The sequence below is a fragment of the Camelus dromedarius genome, chromosome 31, assembly GCF_036321535.1.
Source record: "Camelus dromedarius isolate mCamDro1 chromosome 31, mCamDro1.pat, whole genome shotgun sequence".
NCBI classification, from domain to species: Eukaryota; Metazoa; Chordata; class Mammalia; order Artiodactyla; family Camelidae; genus Camelus; species Camelus dromedarius.
In genome coordinates, this window is record NC_087466.1 from 8,478,113 (window position 1) to 8,500,468 (window position 22,356).

General features: G+C 44.9%; 1 long non-coding RNA gene across 2 annotated transcripts; it reads left to right on the top strand.

Annotated features, from left to right (window-relative positions):
* Positions 1–1,998: 1,998 nt before the first annotated feature.
* On the top strand, positions 1,999–4,445 carry LOC135319769 (uncharacterized). 2 transcript variants are annotated; one of them, XR_010378637.1, is made up of 4 exons: positions 1,999–2,089; positions 2,954–3,060; positions 3,183–3,301; positions 4,424–4,445. It is a non-coding gene; the product is annotated as an uncharacterized LOC135319769 (long non-coding RNA). The 2 variants fall into 2 exon arrangements; XR_010378636.1 differs by lacking the exon at positions 4,424–4,445 and having other exon boundaries at positions 3,183–3,375.
* Positions 4,446–22,356: the final 17,911 nt, after the last annotated feature.

Here is a 22,356-nt window from a genome sequence, read left to right on the forward strand (position 1 = left end):
CATCACAACTGGCTGGTTTTACCAGCTGTTTCTCAAGACTTAAGGCACAATATTCAGTGAAGTTGTCCAGAAAAGGACAAGAGGGTTATAAGAAGTAGGCACACGAGTTCAAAGAGCTTGGTCCGGCAGCAGAAAGCCAAAATGAGGAGGGAGCACAGTATACAGACACCCAAAGACAAAAGTTTGCATGAGCCAAGTATCAAACTTTCAACTCCCACCCTTTTTTTTTTTTTTTTTTTTTTTTGCCTAAAAACAGGAACACAGAATGTCTTGTCAAGGGTCACCCGAGGAGGAGGAGTAAGTTCCCAAAAAAGCATAATGCATTTTTTATGATTTAATTAATACAATTTCTTTCCATATGTCTTTTTATCATCCGAGCTTACACATGATTTGATCGTCAAATAACTACATACTTCCGCCTACATTTTCACGGTCTTCCAAATACTGAGATTTTTATTCTTGCCTCTTAGAATTCAGTTAAGAATTTTGTTTGGTGGTGGGTTTTTTTTTTTTTTCTTTCTTTCTCTTTGGGGAGGAAGAGGAGGATTGTGCAGCATGATGTAGTAAGTTTGGAATAAGAGACCTGCCTACATTCAAATCCCTGCTCTGCACTGACTAGCTGGGTGATCTTAGGGGTAACATTTTACCTCTCCATGCTTTACTGTTCTCATCAGTAGTGGGAATGAAGCCACCAGCCCCCAGGGTTGCTGAGAAGACAAAGGAGATAATACTCATAAAAATGCACCTGGCCTGTCACCCAGTAGGTCCCCAATGAAGGTCACTGCATTTCCTCTGTTTTGCTTCATTTTACCCTGGCCTGCTGGAAAGATACTGAAACCAGCTATTCACAGACACTATCCTTGAAGCAGAAAAACCCCTTACCAAAAAACTTGTCCTTATGTGGTATATTTATACGATGGAATACTACTCAGCCATAAAAACTGACAACATAATGCCATTTGCAACATGGATGCTCCTGGAGAATGTCATTCTAAGTGAAGTAAGCCAGAAAGAGAAAGAAAAACACCACATGAGATCGCATGTGGAATCTAAAAAACAAAAACAGAAACAAAAACAAAAGCCTAAATACAAAACAGAAATAGACTCATAGACATAGAATACAAACTTGTGGTTGCCAAGGGGGTGGAGGGTGGGAAGGGATAGATGGGATTTCAAAATTGTAGAATAGATAAAAGATTATACTGTACAGCATAGGGAAATATACACAAGATCTTATGGTAGCTCACAGAGAAAAAAATGTGACAATGAATATATATATGTTCATGTATAACTGAAAAATTGTGCTCTACACTGGAATTTGACACAACATTGTAAAATGATTATAAATCAATAAAAAATGTTTAAAAAAATCTCCTTAGTGCATTTCTAGGAACCCAAATTGGCAAAAAAAAAAAAAAAAAAAAAAAAAAAAAAAAAAGAAAGAAAGAAAGAAAAAGAAAAAAAAAGCCATTATAGACAGAAGCAATGACTCTTCTAGTAAAAAGAACAGAGTCCAAAATTGGGTCCCTTAACTGAGGCCCCTCCCCCAGTGAAGTCAGTGACCAGAGCATCCTTTCTTGTTCTTCCCAGTGTGTGAACTTGGGATTCCTGGCTCTCTCTTTTACTCTCTCACTTTCCCTTCCCTCTCCTTTCCCTTGACTCTCTTAATGCTGAACAGCTTTTTGTGTTCACTACAAACAAAAGGCGCTAATGACAGCGATGAAGTTGTCATAACTGACCTGCAGGATCCTGTTGCTAAACACCAACGCCAGACTGTAATCATTACGGACGAACAGAGAAAACAAATAGCAACGCCGTTGTACTCAGCCAATAATGCTCCCTTGCAAATAAGCGTGTTTTCCTCCCTCCCTCTTCCCGAAATGATTTAAATGACTCTGGGCTCACGCTGCTTGTGATAATTGATAAAACTCCAGAGTCCCTGCAAGGTTCCTAATGTTCTCTTTTTCTCTTTCCTGTGACTTCCCAAGATCAGGGGAGGTGTGGCTGAGATGGATGCATCAAAGCTGATACTCCCGGAGTAATTCTGATAACAGCTTCAAGGGAAAAAAGCGAACCGGAGAACTAACTGGTATTTGTTTTAGATTCTGGGCTTGACTGGGGCTTCCTACTCACACCAAGAATCCCTGGACTATGAAAGCTGGGGAGGGAGGGTGGTTCTGGGAAATGAATCAGGCACACATGCAAAAAGTCAACTGTAAGACACTAAATAGAAGATTTTTGAGACCAGCAGAACGTGCCTGCCTTCAATTCATTAATATCACAGTATTTAATTCAATCCCTGCTAACAGAGACTCAGTGTTTTGGTAAGCGGTCCCCTAAATAGAGTTGCTTTGCAAGAAATCCCACACACAATTGGAGTTTGAATGGGTTTGCTTCCAAACATCTCACTCTGTAAAGTCTGCAGCCATGCCGGGACCACTGTCCCATTTCACTTGCAAAGTCGATCACAATTCTGCACATGCATCCTAGGAACTGCTTTTAATGCTATTTTAAGAGCAAAGCTTTACAGACTTTCATGGAGGCTGAGTCCTAGGCACTCCATGCCTTAAAAGATAGGCAGAAAGTTCTAACACCAAACTTCGGTTTACATAGCACTGAAATTACATTCAGCACAGAAGTACCTTTCTTTAAAGAAGTGGGTGGAAACACAATTCTCTACAGGAGGTCCGGGTCGGTCCCTCTCTAGAGAGAAGCCTTGGGGTGATGTAGTTCAGAACCTGGGCTAAGGAGGCAGATGGCCCAAATTAGAACCCCAGTACCAGTTCTTCGAGCTGTGTGACCTTAGACAAATTGCTCAATCTCTCTGGGCCTCAGCACTCTCTGTGGTATTCATGGGATTGCTGCAAGAACAAAGCTGTAATTTGAAAAACACTTAGAACAGTGTCTGGCGCTCAAAAAAATGGGATCTTTGTCATCATCCTCATCGTCCTAGGAGTATCTCTACATCAATCACGCACAGCATGATGAAAAATGACCAGTCCCGGGAACATAAAAGCAGCGTGGGATGTGACCCGCTGGCTCTGGCACTGCTGAATTACTGTAAGTGAGCCTTGTCAGCCTTTTAAATCTCTTTCCACGGCTGCCTAATGAAAGGCTTGAATGAGCTGGTCCTCAAGTTCCCTTCAAACTGTAAAATTCTCTGGTTTTATTTAATCCTACAGTGACTCTCTGCATGGTAAAGAATACTCACACCTCTTTAGAACATCTTGTGAGTTTCGGCTTTGCTGTATCAGGATGTACCTAGGACACGAATAATCACCGGCGGTGCCACCATCCACAGGTGAGGTGAGCAATCAGTCCATCAGCTGGTTTACAGAAACAAGCACATCTGTATTTTCCTCCGGCATCTGCACTCAACACACCAACCTTGCTCAATAAACACACACTGAGTAAATAAGTGAATGAATGAATGAATGAATGGCATAAAAGATATAGGATGTTTGCCTCAAAGAACCGCAAAGATAGATATAATCTATCTATATAAAACTAGAGATAATCTAAAAGGAGGGGGGAAAGTGCCATTTTAAACCACAAATGCCTACTAGAAAGGGTGCATCGGGTAAGTGAGGGTAAATGATGGGCCCTAACCGCTTGGTCCCTGCTGGTCTTTCCTGATGCTAATGGCCAAGAAGGCGTCTCCAGCAGCTGAGAGCCTTGATGCCCTCGACTTGGAAAGGGAGGGGTTGAAAGCTTCAGGGCTGGGGATGGAGAGAGCCAAACCCCTTTGCCTAACAAAAGGGCTTGGAGGAGAACTCCAAAGAAGAGTGAGAGAAAGTAATGAGATGGCCCGAGGCCAGGCACCCCATGGGATGGGCAGCCAGAGAAAACCCGCAGAGGTGGGGTGGACTAGAGGACTTCCGTTTTCTGTGCCGTTTTAAGTTCACTATTCTGCACAGCAATGTCATGCCTTTCCAGTGATCTGACAACCCACGTGTGTGGGTCTTTGATAGCGGGTTGCAGGAGAGGTTGGATCCAGCAAGAACGTTGGGAAACCAGGCTCCCTGGACTCTTCGGCCACCCAGGGCAGGCCTTGGCTTTTCCGCGGGACTGGAAAACCCATCTTGTCTCCCTCTCAAGGTGTGAGAAGATGACCCCTGGATATGGAAATCACAAAAGGCCAGAACCTCTGCATTGCCCAGTTCCCTCTGGCCCCTAACCTGGTGGCCTTCCCTCCAAGGTCCTGTCTTGGTCTGTGCCTTTCAGCTGGGAAATTATATCAATCCAAGAAAGGCCACCACAGACCCCAATCTGCTAAGGAAAGGCATATAGATCTCCCATGCCACACCTTACAAGTCATCTGGGACCAGTGGCTGCAGGCCATCAGTGAATTCATCCCCCACATCTCAGGGACCATCCCTCCTTCCCATCTCAGCTAATTCTGTTTCTTCTTTCCTGGTTGCAGCTCCCAAAATGGTCTCATTCTGTCAGAGCTCATGGGTATAGATTCCAACAGGCCAGACTCAGTAACAAACCCTTGGGCCTGGGCCAGGCCGGGCATCCCCCTGATCCACCAGGAAGGGGGTTGTGCCCTCCTGGGATGTGCTCTAGACCAGCCAGCACTTCCAGACACTTACGTTGTTGAAATTGCCAAAGTGCAGATTCAGAGTCAGAGGTCCGGGGCGGGGCCTGAGGTTCTGCATTGAGAAATGCAGACTCCCCAGTAGGGCCAAAGCCCTGAAACCTGGGCCCCACACTAAGCCTGCCAAAGCAGGATCTGCCCCGTAACAAAATACCTAGGCGATTCCAGAGCACATCGAAGTATGCCAAGCCCTGCTCTAGGTCACCCTGGGACCTCTAGTTCAGGCCCTGAAATAGTTCAAGCAGGCGTCACAGAGGCGGGTTCTACATAGAGAAGGATCAGATCAGCTGGGCCCAAATGGGCAGCCCTGAGAGAAAGGGGGAGAGGAAGGAGAAATGGGCTAGGGAAGATTGATGCAGGGCCTCGGAGCCACAGGGGAATCGAAGCTATCTTAGGAGCAGTGGGAGGCCAATGGACGGTTTCGAAGAGAGGCGTGATGACATCAGATGTGCCTTTTTATAAGAGTCTGCTGGCTGGAGATACAGGACAGATAAGCAAGAGGGGACCCAGGAGCAATCCAGGGTGGTAATCCAGGAGACCAGGATGAGGGTGGCTAAAGAAGGCAGACCAGCACGTCACATGTGAGGCGCACTAAGTGTGTTCCAAGCTGGAGGGGACTCATCCAGGGTGATTTGCAGGCCTCCAAGGCAGCAGTAAGAACAGAAGGAAAGTCCTCCTTCCCACCTCCCACCTTGAGAACAAGTCTTTTATTCCACATCCAGAAGATGCCCACAGCTTGCCAACTTATCCTGCTTCCAAACCCTCCCTTCTTCAATCCACCTGACAACTTGCTGCCCCTGCTCAAGAACCTTCAGTAGCTCCCTACTGCCTTCCAAATCATCTTCAAATTCCTCCACCAACACTTCTGTGCTCTGCCTTCTATTTCTGCCACACATGTTCATGCTTTCATTCATTCAACAGATATTTACTGAGTACCATCAATGAGGCAGGCAGTAAAAAGAAATCACTCATCTGCCAAGACACAGAATCAATCCCTGGAGGTTTATAGCCACACTGAAATGCTCTTCCAAATAAGCCACTTTGGCTCTATAAAATAGAAATAATAATTTAATAATAATAATTAATAATAATAATAATAACAACAGATAATACTTAGTAAGCGCTTACTGTGTGCCAACTGCCACGTTGAACACTTTGTGTGACTATCATTAAATCTTCCCCAAACACCCATGATGGAGACAGTGAGTCTCATTTTAAACATGAGAAAAACATCGAGTTACTTGCAAAACGAGTACAATAAATAATAGGATCTGAACCCAGGCAGCCTGAGTCCAGAGTTAGCTCCCCTGATTCCTGTCTTCTAAATGTCCCTATACTCTAAGTCATGGGGCTGCTGGGTCAACCAGAATAACCTCGTACCTGTTCAAGTATGCAAGCAGCTATATAAATCCCATTAAAATGTTCCTTTCAATTCACTTCCTGCAACTCACTGAGCCGGGGTCACTTTGGTCAAGCTGATTCCAGCCTTGGAAGCGTCTCCTTCTGGTCCCTTTTCCTGGAATATTCCCCTTTGAGGTCTTTTCTTGGCCTCCCACCATTGTCTGCCCATATGCCACCCCTGGCATCTCTCTGAGAGAGACTCCACTCAACCACCTCTGAGCTATAAGCAGAGCTGTCAAGCAGTCTCCTTGGGGCTCGCCCCATTTCCCAAGCCCTTTTCTCCTTCCTTTTCCCTTTCTCTCTTCCTCTCCCCTCCCTCCCATCTCCCCCTGCCACTTTAGCCCTTCAGGCACAAATGCCCCTCTTGACTTCTGCATGCCTGCCTCCTTAATCAAAAGCTGCTCTCATGAAAAGACTTCCTGTCAGTCACTTACACCTTAGTATGAATTTGTTCCCCCAAATGTCTGCATTTTAAAGTCATCTGAGTATAAAATAGTAGGCTTTGCTCTTCTTAAAAGGATTTTATTTACCAGGATTTGGGGTGGGGGGGAGTGGGGGAAGATATACTGAGGGCAGTAAGATTTTCTACCCCAGGAATCATTCAGCTGACCTCCTGGTGGGACTAGAGTGATTTCAGGGTCTCGGTACAGTTGAGAAGAAAGAGGATGGATATTGAAGTAGGTCTTGAACTTCTAATGTTGCTTTCATGATCTTAGATGAAGCGACTTCCCCTCTCTGAATCTCCATTGTCTCCTCTGTCATTAAGGGTAATTACTTATCGCAGAGATGATCACGAGGATTAAAGGAGATAAGAAGGCACACGGTAAGGGCTCAACCGGACGTGAATGAGTGAAGTCTGCACCGGTACAGTCAGCCCAATGGACCCTGTACCTGGACTTGCCAACACCACACATGCTCCCAGCACCCCCACTGCCCACCATTGTTTCCGGAAAGAGCGGTGCATGGAATTTGGCAGGAGACCACAAAAAGTCCTGGAATCCTGACCACTCTCGAGTCCCGAATGCTCTCCTTCAGAGAATCGCATTTTTGGGGCCAATTTTAAGTATTTAAGACTTAATTGAGGATTGGAATCACTCCCGTCCTGGATCTCTCCTTCCTGGTACTGTGACCAGCCAATGTCACCCCCTGCCATGCCAGCTTTATGACCTTCTCTATCAGTATCACCAAACCTGACCCCTCCGAGAGCAGACATTAGTCCCCTGGAGCGAATCATAATTCAGCCACCATAAACCCCAGACCCAAAGTGATAATTATCGGAAGATGAAGAAAGCTCTTGTCCTAGTCTCCAGGAAGCCAAGTGAGGTCTCAGAATTTAAAAAATTACATTGATTTCTGTTCATTCATTTGTTCATAGATAACTTCATTCCGTCAATCACTTATTTAGCAAATCTTTACTGGGGTCACTGGGATGATAGTGGGAGCCAGGTAGATACCCTCTACTTTCACGGAATAACATTCTAGCAGGGGGACTTCGTTGGCAGTTAATTGATTATTTCATTGAAATTGTGTTGTGTGCCAAAAGCGTATAGGTGTCTGAGAGTCCCTATAACAGGGACCTCACAATCAGGGTTGAATCCTGGAGGGCCTCTCTGAGGAGGTGACATTTCAGCTGAGAACAGAAGGATGAGCAGAAAGAGGGAGGGCAATGGCTTCCAGGTGGAGGATGCAGGCTGGGAAAAGGCCCTGAGTGGAAGGAGCATGGACGGAGAACACGGGGTGTGAGGTGAGGCCTGAGACAGGGCAGAAGTCAGACCCTGCAGGGCCCTGGAGCCCTCACTAAGGAGCAGGTTTTTGTCCAAGAGCAATGGGGAGCCATGGATAGTGTTAAGCAGGGATGTGATATGATCCAGTTGACCGTGTGAACAAGAGCTCCGGCAGCTCTCTGGATAAAGACCTTCCTGTCCCTTTAACATAGTCCCCAAAAAGTCATGGGTAGGGGTTGGGCGGGAGGCTGGATTTTTCTGGAGGACTTTCCTTATAAACTGCTTTAAATAGAAATAAGAGGAAGCAAACAAATGATGGCTCTGGCATCCAAGCCTTATTTTTTTCTAAACAAATAAGAAAAATGAGCAACATGAGACCAAAATGTTTCCATCTTGAGGCCATGAAAAGAAGTGTCTGTTTTGCCTCCTCCTCTGAAGCACAAGGGACCAGTGTGTACCATGCAAATAGATGCCACATGCAAATGGTAACTTACGGGGCTAATCAACTGGGGACAAAGGTTCTGCAGGGTCACTGCAGGATCCTGGTGCCAGGGTTGGATTTGACAGCATCTGACATCTCCCCTAGGCTCACCCACTGTTGTTGCCTCATCAGTTCAGTTACCATCCGTGTGGACACCCAGCACATGATTAAGAAACTTCTTAAGCTGAGCCCTTGCTCAAGAAAGGTTGCCACCATTAACAGCCCACTTGGGAGTCTTTGTGACTATACTGATCACACTTGGAATCCAACAAATGTGCAAGAGAGAAAGTGATTTCCCAAGACGGTAGGATGACTGTCCCATGGGACGTTTGGCTCCAAAAGCCTTCATCTGTTGGTCGTGGGTTGTAGGACTTAAGTGTCTCCACAGGGAGTTGTTCCCCACCCCTCACCAAAATCCAGAAAGATGTGGTTGTCTATTACCAGCACTTAAACTGGGTAAGATCTGTTGGCTAATCACATCGAATTTCTCAATTGCGTTCTGTTATCTCTGTGCAGAGACAAGGCTTTGGCATTAGTTCTTGCTGTGTAGCAATAACACAGGGTCTCAAAGACCCTGCAGGTCAGAAGTCTGGATATGGCTTAATGGGGTCCTCTGTTCAGGGTCTCACAAGGCTGCAATCAAGTGTCAGCCAGGGCTGCAATCTCATCTGAGTCTCACCCAGGGAAGGGTCGGCCTCCAAGTTTACATGACTGCAGCCAACATTTAGTTCCTTGCGGCCTGTTGGATTTAGAGTCCTGGATTCTTGCTGACTGTTGACCAGAGGCTTCCTTCAGCTCCTAGAAGCTGCACTCAGATCCTCACTCCATGGGCCTCTCCAACATGACCGCATACTACATCCAAGCATCTCAAGATGAACATTATAATCTTACACATGCCATCCCCTTTGCATGTTGCACTAGTTTAAAACCACATGGAAAACCTCCAGGAAAGGGGGCTACTGGTGGCATTCCTCCTGGTGGGATCACAGGGGTCGCCCTAGAGCTTGTCTCCTGTAACTCTGGGACTCGTTCCTCCATTGAAGGAGAAGAATACAATCCTTGGTCATTGGTTAAGGTAACTTGCTATTTGTTTAAAAAAAATGATATGGTGAGGTGAAATTTGTACTTTGAATGATGAAAAAGAATTAGTTCTTTCACCATAGTCTAGATTGAATGAGGGTGCAGGCCAGACCTGAAGATGATACTTAATGAAATAATACAGACACACATGGGGTTGAGGTCCATGGCGACTGTGCCCCAGAGGACCCCAGCCCAAATACTGACTTGGTTGGTGATAGTCAGAATTGATCATGGGAGATACCTAGCAGGGACCAGGACCAGCGTGTTAGGTGTAGAGTTTGAATCTCACCTTTATTATACACCAGCCAAGTGCCTTTAAACTAGGGGCCTGACCTCCCAAGGCCTCTGGTTCTTTATTCAGAAAGTGGGAAGAATAGTAGGCTTGTCATGAGGGTTTGAGAGAATCCAGCTAATATAACATATAGCGACACCTGTGACAGAGTTTTAAGTCGGAATGGCTAAAACAAAAAAATACAAACAAAACCAAATGGCGATGAGGATGTGAAGCAAATGGAGCTCTTAAATACCACTGGTGTAAGTGTCCATTGGTTTGACTATTTCGGAAAATTGTTTGGCAGTATCTGCTAAAGGTAAATATATGTTTACCACAGGCCTGAGAACTTTTACTTCAAGATAAAAATAAAGGAGTGTTTATGAATACCTAAACACCCTGCACACGAACGTTCACATTAACTTTACTCACAGCAAAAACGGAAACAACCTAGATATCCATGAACCATCCAGCAGATACATTATAGCATGGTCATGCGATGAAATATTACACAGGAAGGAAAAAGGACAACCTATGACTACAGACAACAATGTGGATAAATCATATATACATACTGTTGAGTTACAGAAGCCATGGACATGAGAATACATGTGGTATGAGACCACTTACAGGCAACTGAAAGACAGGCAAAACGAATTGATGTTGATAATGATCAGAATAGGGTTACCTTTGGTGGCGATTGACTAGGAGGAGAGGGAAGGAGCCTTCTGGAGGCTGGAAATCAAGTTGTTATTGACTTGATTTAAGCAAATAAAAATACGGTGATTGGTGTTGGCCTCCTGGTTCCAATTCCTAGCTCTTCTTGGCAGCAGGCTGCCTGCCCTCCCCAGGCATTAGGAGAGAGGGCACTCATCCTTCCTCAGCCCAAGGGTTCTTCACACACTCATGTTTACCAGTGAGGCAAACTGGGTGTGCAACTCTGTTATTTAGTATCTACGTGGATTCGATCAGAGGCAGATGGAGATGTGCATCCTGCATCCTGCCTGGAGTTCTCAAATGCAAAACTAAAAACCTCTCCTTCCTCTGCGTTCTCTCTACCCATCCCAGAGGATCATGCCCACAGCATCCCACCTGGGACCCTCTGAGTGTATGCAGGGGCATCTTGTTGCAACAGTAACACTGGGGAGATTTGGTGTCCTGGGCCCCCACGTTTAGAACCTGAGCAGCCCTTCCAGGCATGTGTAAGTTGAGTTATACTCTGTGACCACAAATATGTCTATCAATGGCAGATGCATCCCCTTCCCCGTCTTACTGATGGCGGCGGGTGTAAAAGAACGTGGTTTCCATTATACTTGTCTCTGGGTGGGACCTATGGCAGAGCCTGCCCCCAGCCCCTTCTCACAACGCCCTCCCTCTGAAGTCCCAAGCCCCTAGCTTTCCCCTCCTTGAGCACTAACTTCTCATTTCTACCATGTTATTAGGCTCATTTTTATTTTCTTTTACTCTTCATCACTTTGCACGCTGTAAGCACTCAATATGAGTGATCACTCCTTGGCAGAAAATGAGTGTTGCAGTCCCTAGGGAAGTGAGCCCCAAATGGAGCAGAAATAACCCAGGCAGACCCATGGCAGCCTGGCTGAATTCACCCTCAAAACGCTTTGACACTCTCGACTGAGTCGAGAGACAACACGCAACTTTCTGATTAACATCGCTTCCTTCGAAGATTCCTTGATTTTGAGAAGAGATGCCCCAGATCAGTGTTTTTAAGCTGTAACTCAAAGCCAATTGGCAGGTCATGAAATCCATTTAGACAGATTGCAAGTAGCATTTTCAAATAACGAAGTAAAATAGAATGGTATAAAAATCATGAGAAAGTGAGTCGCAGAGTTTGAAGCGCTGTTTTGTGAACCATTTGTTACAGAGGTGTGTGGCTGTGTGTGTGTGTGTGTGTGTGTGTGAGAGAGAGAGAGAGAGAGAGAGAGAGACAGAGGTGTGTATTGGGCTTCTTTGTAAAATGTGCTTCTTACTGTGAGCTGTGATCAAAGGCTTTGAAAGTCCCTGAGCCAGATAATATGTCCACAAGCATCCTGGTCAATGCAAAGATAAATTAATAAGTTGACCACTCTCCATTGACTTGTAAAATTGCGACCCTAAACCAGAAGTCAGTCCCTGAAGCAATTCATGGTTGTTCCCACCAAGATACAACCACCCCACAGAAGGCTCTGCCTGATCATCACCCTGACTCCGCCCACTTTAATGTAGAAATGGAAATTGCAACCACAGTGATCAATGCAAATTGCTTTAGGTGAAGACACTTCTGGACCTTTTGGACGGACAACAAGCACTTTGGAGAAGAGGCTTTCAGAGTGTGGCCTCTTAAGAGGTGGGTCACTCATAAGAGGCTCCATTACAGGCCAAATTGAGTGTTGTGGGTTTAGAGCATGACACTTACCCTCTCTGGGCTCCTGTTTTTTCGATGATGAAACAAGGAGTAAGAGGCTGGGAGGGAACAGAGGAGACATAACCTACTTTTTTTCTTTGTCAACTTCTGTGTCCTTTAATTTCCGATAAGGAGATCTTACTTTCGTAACTTTAAAATACAAGATTTAAAGTTAACAAAAAAGGAGAGAGTCAGGCTAGATTGTGATTTCTCGACGTTGGAAACTCACATCCCCTTTTATAAGATGGAAGATACATGTGCTTGGGCCACCTGTGCAGGCTGGCCCTTCCCATGTCGATTTCAGACCAGACTCAGGACACCTGTGAGGAAGAAGGGATGGAAGAAGGGATGGGGAGGGGAGGGAGGGAAGGGGAGGAAAAGGAAAGCAGCAAAGTCATCTTGAACATGTGGCCAAGGAGTGTGGATTTTACTGAAGATCTAGTGGAGACGCAGAGGGAATTACATCACACATCACACAACAGAACTGCCCAAATACCGTCTTGGGAGTTTTCTGTGCTTTCTCTCTGTTCCATGAGTACAAGGACTGTGTCTTATTCTCCACTCCATCCCACTCTTCTGGATGATACTGTTAGCAAATTTGGTTATGCTGGGAGCCACGAGTCCCAGACTGCCTTTCTCTATACCACTCTGGGTTAGAGTTACTGAAAAGTGAAGTTGCGCGGGACCAGGGAGACCCAAGTGAAGCAGCAGCCATCGCGCTCTGAAGGTTGTCCTTGGTCAGGCGAGGTGAGAGGCAGACAGATGCAGAAGTGCCTGCAACCTCCAGTTTGTCCTCACCCTTCTCTGCTCTGCATCCAGCTGTCCCCAACAGTAATGTCAAGCCCGTCTCTAGACTCTTAGCTGTGAGTTCACACAGGTACCAGCCATGGACTTCGAAAGACCTCCATGGACTTTTACACCAGCCCCTTTCATGGGCCCCCTGCATCAGCTGGACATACCATGCTTCCTGATCTTCCTGCGAGCTCCTGCTCCAGAGCTTGCTGGGGAATTCTCTTCACCCTCTGCGCTCCCTTATGTATCTTTTCTCCCCCAGCTTCTTCCCCATCCGTGTTTGTTCTGATTCCTATCATGCAGACCTCAGTCTGCAACACCATGTGTTTCTCCTTCCCTGACTGGCCCCTCAGAGACACACCAGGGTCTGGCCTCCCAGCCTCAAAGACAACAGGTATAAAATGGGGCTAAAGATTTCACTGAAAAGCCAGATCCCTTAGGACCTTACATTTTGGATAAGGAGTTTGGACTGAATCCTGAGGGCACTAGGGAGCCACTAAGTGTGATACACAGACACCAAGTGCTATGAAGAGGATGGATGAGTGGGGAGTCAGAGAGGCTGCGAGGAAACCAGGGAAAGGGTGATCACACACCTCCCCAAGTATTTATTTGTGTCTCTATAGATGGAGCAGTTGTTCAATGAAAGTTAAACTTTAATCATGTTATGACAGTCAATAAATCACTTGTCAAGCTAATATTGACTATTTCTGGGCCATGGCCCCTTAATAATAGGTGAATAGTCACCTCTTTTCCCAGCCAGGATCTAGAACTTCAGAACTTTCAGAAATAGTCTGGACAACATGGACAAGATCAGCAAATGGACTGGAAAAGATGGATGAGGAACACTGAGATGACAGACAAGAGGTGACACTTTAAATAATAGCCACGTGGTAGCACCAGGGACCAAGTCTGCAGAGGCTGGTTCATCGGCAAACAATAAGAAAGTGTTCCAAAAAATGAACAGTGAAAAAAAATGAAAGAAAAAGAAAATTCTGGTCTCCCTTGCCAACTGACCGCTGCCCTTCCAGCCCTGTCCCAATGTTCACACTTCTTTTCAGTTCATCCAGAACGGGCTGTGAGTGCATCAATTTTCAGAGCAGTTTTCTGAGGCTACAACTTGACCCGACATTATCTTTCTGAGAATTAAGCCTTAAAAGAAGCACCTGCATTTTTCCTTATCTTCTAGGAAAATAGAAAAAAATGAGAAAGGAGGAAGAGAAGGGTGGGTTTTGACTGTATATTCTGGTTTCAGTTTTTTAAAAAAAGATACAGCTGGCTTGAGCATCATTCTTTTGAATTTCTGCTTTGAGGCTTACATTCAATAACAATATTTTATTGAGAAGGACCCCCCCCTGCCACCACCAACTACCGCCCAGAAAACCTGTAGGGGCGTGTGATCAGAGCTGGCAGCAGAGAGAGGAGGTGGAGGAAGTTAGCCAACAGCTTAGAGAAAAATCATTTTCATTTCTTCTGAAATTAAGGGAACTAACTTTATTCCCACCTCGTAACAAGGAAGTAGAAAGAAATGATAATGTTGAACTGCAAGGGGCCCTGGGGTATCCTTTTGTTCCCCTAAGTGGTTCCTCTCGGATTACAGCTTGGAGGAGAGGCTCTTGGGGGTGATAAAGGCTCTGAGAGAGCACAGACTCCAGAATATCAGGCAGAAACTGAGTGATAACGTGTGATGAAGCTTCTCGTGTCGGTTCTGTTATTTTCCAGATGAATATGCTTCTCTCCTTCTCTCTCTCTCTGTGTCACTGTCTCTCTTTCTCACACACACACTCATACACACACACCATTCCTTTTAGAAATACTCTATGGATAAACTTGAATAACCATCTGCCAAGCAGCAACCTGCCCCCAGCCCCCTTTCACACTGCCCTCCCACCTGTGAGGTCTCAATCCCCCCGCCAGGACAACATCACAGGTCCCTTCCATCTCCCACCCTGCGCCAAAGGACACTGCTGCTTCCATCTGTCTCCTAAGGTTCTGACCACTCTTTACCCAGTGCTAGGTATGGGGACAAGTGCTGGAGACATTGGGGCACCAGAATGGGCAAGGGCCCTGCCCTTGGAGAACTCTTATTCTAACAGGAGACAGAGATAACAAGTGAATAAATGAGCCAGATTCGGTTAGACCATAAAAAGTGCTGTGAAAGAACTAAACGGTGATTTGGAAAGAGGGCCAGACAAAGAGACTCCCTTTAGCTGGGTGGTCAGGAAATTTCTTTCTGAAGAGGAATTGAGCTCTGTGTAGATGCCAGAAAAAGGAGAAGCCAGAATAGCACTCTAGGCAAAGGGAATAGCAAGTGCAAAGGTCCTGGGGCAGGAATGAGCTGAAAGGAATAGGTGGGAGTACAGCTGATAAGATCAGAGACATAGGCAAGGAACAGGTTATACAATGTTTTACAGACTCTGTTAAGAGTTGAGAGGGAGCCCTGGAGGGGTTTTGCCCAGGTGTAAGAAGGTCCATATTTTCAAAATGAAATATTTATCATCTTTTTGCCTGCAGTCTTCGAATAATTAGACTCTCTTTGGTTATCAAGATAAACAGCTATTTCTATGTATAGATTACTACAAACACTTGATGTGTTTCATACTTGGCCTCATAAACTCTGAATTTTAAAACTAGAAGTAGTCTCTAAAGATCATCTATTTTAACATCATTTAATATTTTATGTCTTCTGCTTAAATTTTTTTACTTGATTACAAAAGTGATAAATGCTGAAATCATTGAGAATAATTTGGGGATTAGTAGTGAAAACTCAATGAATAGGCTTAAACTATAAAAGCTATGTATTGACCTTTTTTTGAAGAAAAGGTCCAACTATATGTCAGCTTCCAGCAAAGCCTGACCCCGCTGCCTGACAATGGTGCCAAGGACCCACGCCTTTCATTGCTCTGTTTTACCATCCATAGTACATGTTTCCTCCTAAGGCTGGCTCCCTTTTCACCACAGGATGACTACCTAAATTCTCCCATGGCTACAGCCTTCCTTGTTAGTATCTAGTGAGTCACAGTCTTTTATTTCCACTCGCCAAGCTACAATCCTGGGATTAAATTTGGACCATCTTAGGTCGTGTGCCACCCCTGAACCAGTCACTGTAGCCAGGGAAATGCAAAGAGCTCACTGGCTTAGCCCAGATCACATGCTCCACCCAGGAAGAACTCAGCAGGTGAAGTCACATTTTCCAGAAGCGCATCAGCTGAGATTAGAGAAAAGATGATTCTCCTAAGGCAAAAATGAGGGTTCTATTGCCCAAGTTGGGAATGGTCAGTATGGTGGAAACAGACCTTCAGATCATTTGTCAAAAATGAACACTCACACACAAAAATCTTATAGACGTTACAGTGTCCTGAGATAACTCAAAGCTGTCATCTTCGGCAAGTACTGCTGGTGGCCATCAGGAAGGGGGAGTATATTAGTCACGTTGCGCTAACAGCTGTAAGAAACATATCCAGATCTCAGTGAATTAACACAATAACGCTTTGTCAAAATGATCCAAAGTAGGGTGGGTGGAGGGCATTTGCTCCACCCAGTCATTCAGGGATGCAGGCTTCCTGGATCTGATCAATTCCCCCGTGCCTGAGGACCCTGGAGACCTTCACTGGGTTTTCTACAGCCCGTGAGCAGAGGAGGGAAGGGAGAACAAACAGAGAGGACACACCTATCCTTGACTGCCTTTGCCCAGAGGTAACACATGACACTTTTGTCTCATCCCATTGGCTGGAACTAGTCACATGGTCCCATCTAGACACAGGAAGTGTAGTCAAGCAGGTGCTCAGGTCGAGGAGAAGAACATGGACACTGGTGTGAGCACAGTAGCTTTCCAACAGTGTGTCACTGATCATGGCTGCTGGAATCGCCAGTTTCTTCCATGTGCTTATTGTAGGAAATTCAGAGACCCCAGAAACACCTTCATTTGAGATTTTTATAACGAATCCACGAAAGTGAGTGCATAGTGAAATGAGGTAGATTATCATTCACAAATATGCACTCCCTCTCCCCTGTCCAGTAAAAGGAAAGACTTTGAGACTTCCCCCCCATTCCTTGACATCAAATGAGGCCATGTGACTTGCTTTGGCCAATAGAAGAAGGCAGAGATGACTGAGTGCTGGTTCTGAGTCTAGACCTCAAAGGCCCTCTCAGTTTTTGCTTGTCTTCTTGTGTTTCTGCTGTTGCCACTGGAAGAACGTGCTGGACTAGGGACTTGGCACCAGAAGAAGAAAGAGAAATAGATGGAAGACAGCCACCTCAGCCGAACCTCCCTAGATCGCCAGCCCAGCCACCAAGTGTGAGTCAGCCCAGCTGGGGTCAGCAGAGCCAACCAGCCAAGCCCACCTCCATCAGCAAACCCCAACCAATCTGGAAACCCATGAACTCCAGAAGTGCTTCTGATTGTATGTCGTTGACCTACTGTGCTTGGTTGTCACGCAGTAATAAACCAATATGGCGGGGTTTCTTAAGCTTGCAGAGGACACTGCGTTTTCCCAGGTTATGGTCCACTGAAGGCAATGTGAAGTGGGAAGATGCTACAGAATGCTGTGAGCAGGCACGGAGGTGTCAGGCACAGGTTGGGAGGAATCCTCCAGATAATGTGTGCTGGGTGTTCACACACGACGGGGGAATGGAATTCTAGAGCCACGGTTAACATCATCCCTTGTGGCTTGAGTCCAGAGCCGAGCATCGGCCAGAAGGTGCTGGCATTGAGACAGAAAGCAGCCTTCCCCCCTGCCCAGAACCCTGAAGCATTCACGCCCAGAAGCCGCTGAGCCGTTTTGCTTACAGAGGAGCCAAGAAAGGTAGGAATGGAGCTGGAAGAGGTCCAGACACCAGGAGCAGAGAGAAACGACAGACAGAAGTCTCCCATTCTGAACAAAAGAAAACAATTGGAGAAAAAAGACCTGACCTCCAGGTGAAGGAGACACCCATCACCAAAATACTAGAATCTGGCCCTCAGGGCTTAATTTCTAATGCCATCCTCCAATGAAATGGAACTGGGGCTCTCCGGGGAAATGGCTGATTCTAGGACTGGGGTAGGAAATCTACAAGATGAGCCTTGAGGATCCTGCAGTGTCGGAAAGGAAGCAAGTGCTCAAGCAAAAACAACACACATAATACGACGGGGGTGTATCAAAGGCACACGGGAGCCAACTGGAAGAGCTCCCAGGGGCCATAGCTGGAACGATCTGGGCTATAAGATGAATAAAGGAGTATTGGATTATAACCCAAAGTATAAAATAAATAGCCATGCGTCCATACTGATATAAATAAGTGATTAAATAAATAAATGGGGAGAACAGACAAATCTCCCACGCAGAAGAATTCCAAAAAAGGTATGTAGCTACTCTACCCTCAGCGAGGTGGAGCGTAACTCCCTCTTCCCTAAGTGGGGGTTGTACAGAGCGACTTCCCTTCAAGGAGAGGCAGGGTAGGGGTCGGGGGTCGGGGTGGGGGACGACTTTGATGTGGAGAAACCTGGCCAACAGAGCCTCAGCCAGGTGATCAAAGTTAAGTCATGCTGTATGTATCCTTGATAGGAATGATACTTCATTGCCATGGTCACTCTCCTAAAAACCTATTACCGCAGCTCATCACGAGAAAAGCACCAGACAAATCATCCCAACTGACCAAAGTGTGGAGTTCAATTAATAATAACATTATCAGGACCAATTCATTACTTCAGGCAAATTTACCCTCCGAATGTAAGATGTAATTAATGTTAATAACAGGGGACCCTGAGTGATATAGTAGAATTCTCTGCTCTACCTTCGCGGTTTGTAACTTGAATTCTCTTCTCAAATAAAAACACGTATTTAAAAAAACAATGCACTGCGGGCATCCCTTGTGGATAAAGGAGGAGGTAAAATCGTACATTTAGTCACATTGCCTCTCGTTTATTTGTGGTGTGATCCTGGGGAAGTCATTTAACTTCCCAGCGTGGCAGCTTCCTGGTCAGATGTGACGACCACAGTTTCTTCCTCACAGGGCGGGGAAAGGATGCAAAGGAAGTCACATGGTTGAGATGCGGGGCGTGCAGCCAACAATCAGTTATGGCTAGAGTCATCATCATTTACTCTTCGGTGGGAAGAATCAATTAGGGAAAACCTACTTTCCTAACCAATCATAAATAAGGGAATAACATTTGTAATGATCGTCGAGGTCAATGTATGGGTATGTGAATTACAGTGGGGTGTAGACAGCGCTGTTTGTTTACGATGCTCCCTTCCCTCCCGCTCTTGCTTTAATGTAGAATGTGGACTCCCCATGCCACTGACTTGAGGCAGGACCCTGCAATTTGCTTTGGCCGATGGCCTGTGTGCAGAGGTGACACAAACAGGGGCTTTAAATATACTTGTGTGCTTTAAATATACTTGGCCTCGCTCCAGCTAGCCTCTGCTTCCCCGTCCTGGTCCCAGCATGAGAGTCCCATGGAGCTGCCTTGAATCCAAGCCCCGGGCTGATACCCAGACCCATGAGATGGAGAGAAATAAATGCTGTTTGCTGTAAACTACTGAGATTTGGGGGTTGGCGGGCCGCGGTACCACAGCAACAGCTGACTACGAGTGCGTTGTTTCAGAAACATTTGGGCACCTTCCACGCATCTCCCTTCTTGTTCTATGTTGACTCAGTAGGGGGCAAAGTTATCCTTCTAGCAAAAGCAAGTGATGCCTGTCTAAAGACAGGCCACCAGAGGGGAAGAAGGGTTGATCTTACATACAAAAACCTCAGGCTGCTTGAGAAATTTTGTCACCGTCTTTTCCTTGAATACTTCTGTTTCTCATTTACTTCATTTTTTTTTCTTTAGAGTTACTAATCCTCTGAACGGTAGCCTTGTATAGACTAGTCGTTATGTGTTAAGCAAAGCAGACACCTAGATCATGCAATACTTTTAAAAATTAGCCTTATTGTCCCCAATTTACAGAGGAGGAAATGAAGGTCCAGGGAGCTTAATGGAACCACACAGCTGGTGAGCAGCCACCTTCCAATTCAACCACATGTCTTGGGTTTGCGTTGTCTTCTTTTTTTTTTTCCCCTGTATCACAACTATTTTTAAAATAGCTGTGCATTTAAAAAGTGGGTGTGTGGAATTAAGCGCTGGCGTCAGAAATGAATCGCTAGTGTTGGGTTTAGAGACACCAGCCGCTTGGCGAGGGAGACACTTTCAGAGAAGAAGACTTCTCAGAGACCCTCAAGACATCACCTAACCTAATGGTGGCTGTTGGTTGAAGCCCTGTTACATGCCAGGTGTGTCACGTGCTGACGATGCAAAGCATCACAGGGTGGGGAGATTGAGTTTTGTTCAGAACAGAGAGCCATAGAAGAGTTTTAGGCTATGAAGTTCCAAGAAGAAGGCTATTGCAGGAGTCCAGGGAAAATACGATGATGACCTGGACTGGGGGAAGATGATTCAAAAGGCACTTTGGAGGTACAGTTAATATGGCTGGATGATGGAGGGTGAAGGGAGGGTAAGGAAAAGGAAATGATAAACATGACTCCCAGACTTCTGGCTTGGACAACTGGGTGACTGGTGGAGCCATTTTTTTAGACAGGGTGCAGCGGGGAAGAAACTGATCTCTGTTTATTTCAGAGTTTTAGATAGTTTATGTCACAGGTAGGTGCCTGTGAGCCACGCAAGAAGGGATGCTTAGAGGCAAATGGACCTGTAGGTCTAAGGTGCAAATCATCGTCTCCTATGTTCAGGTAGGATCTTCCCCATTCAAATTAGTTAAGCGTCCAAGTCCTGATTTCTTAGGGCAAACTCACCGCTGATGAAATAGCCATGAAGCTCTGGAGTCTGAAGTTGAAAGAAGAATCATGATACACTTGTCCTCGGACACATCACTAAATGAGACCCCTACCCATGTTGGGTTTTCTTTTTTTCTAAATGCTTTACTATGGAAAATGTCAATCATCTACAAAAGCAGAAGAAATTAACACTCCCACTTACCCATCACAGAGATTCCACAACCGTCATTCACGGCCATTCTGGTTTCATGTATACCTACCTTCTTCCCTCCCCCAAACTGAGTTATTTGAAGTAAACTCCAGACTTCATATCATTTCAGCCATGTACATTTTAGAACGCAGCTCTAAAAGATAGATTCTCGCTTGCTTTTAAAACCACGATATTGTTAATACTCCTAAAAACTTAACAGTAATTCATTAATACTAGCAAAAATCCAGTCAGAAGATCAAATTTTCCTTGTTGTCTCTTCAATCTTTAGTTTTGTTTTGTTTTCTTTTTTCCAGCTGGTTTGACTGAGTTAGAATTTAAACAAGGTCCACGCATTTGCTTTTGGTTGATATGTCTCTGTATTTGCCTTTATCTATAGCATCTCCCTCCCTTTAAAACAAATTTCCCTTGCAAATTATTATTGGAAAAACTGGGTCATTTGCTTTGTGGGGTTTATGACAACCTGGATTTTGTTGATTGTATCCAGGTGGTGCCTTTTAATATGTTCCTCTATCCTTTGCATTTCCCTGTAAGTTGGTCATTAGATTGAGGGTTTTGATCTGATTCAGGCTTGAGTTTCGGGCAAGAATATTTTATAAGTAGTTCAGTTACTCCATCAGAAGGCACATTAATGTCTGTCGCTCTCTCTTGGGGGATGTGAGCAACCAATGATGATCATTGCCTAGATCCATCATTTTGTTGGACATTATAAAATGCCGCTATTCTAAATTCTGTTACTCCTTCATTTTTCTTCTTCCATAAAGAAAGCTTTTCTTCATCAACTATTTGATTACACCAAGATACAGTTTCCAAAGGAAAGACAAATGCTTGATTTTTTAATTTAACAATTTTTGGAATAATGATTGGGTTTTTTTTTTTTTTTAACATTTTCCAAAAGGATCCAATGAGTTTTAGGTTTTTTGTTTGTTATGTATTGCTTTTAGTATCATCATGGACTCATTTAACATATTTGATACATTTCAATTCATTGTAGTTATCATTCTTTAGATACTCAAGGAGTCTCTTTTGCCAGAGGACACAGTGGATTGGTTCCTGAGTCCGTTTGACACAACCAGAGTAGGCTTTGACGGCTTCCTTGCTTTCTGATGTAACACGACGTCACACCATCGTCTTGTATGTTTCCTGCACCAGTCCTGGAATCAGCCGTTTCTCCAAGGAGCTCTGGTTCCTTTTACTGTTCTTAGAACTTGTTCTTAGAGACCACAATCTGGGTGATTAGTACTGGGTTGGTCATTATTTCTAGGTATTTATAGCAACCAAAGCTGGGAAGTACAAAAATTTTTATAAAGAAAATACACCATGAGTTCGTACTATTTCCAGTTCAAATGTAGGATTACAGGGCTGTGCTTACTTGGTTGATTTTGTACTTTATATCTTTTCTTTTAGGTTGAAAATCGTGGTCCCTAACAACATTAATATAAGAATGTATTTATACATTAATACAAGAATGAATTACCATAAGAATGCACATAAAATAGTTTTGAAATAACAATGCCTGTGGTGTTACTAATAGTATGATTAATGAGAATGTCTTAAAGGTTTTTGGTTGTTTTTAGGTCTTTCTTTCTTTCTCTCTTCCTTCCTTCCTTCCTTCCTTCCTTTCTTTCTTTCTTTCTTTTCTTTCTTTT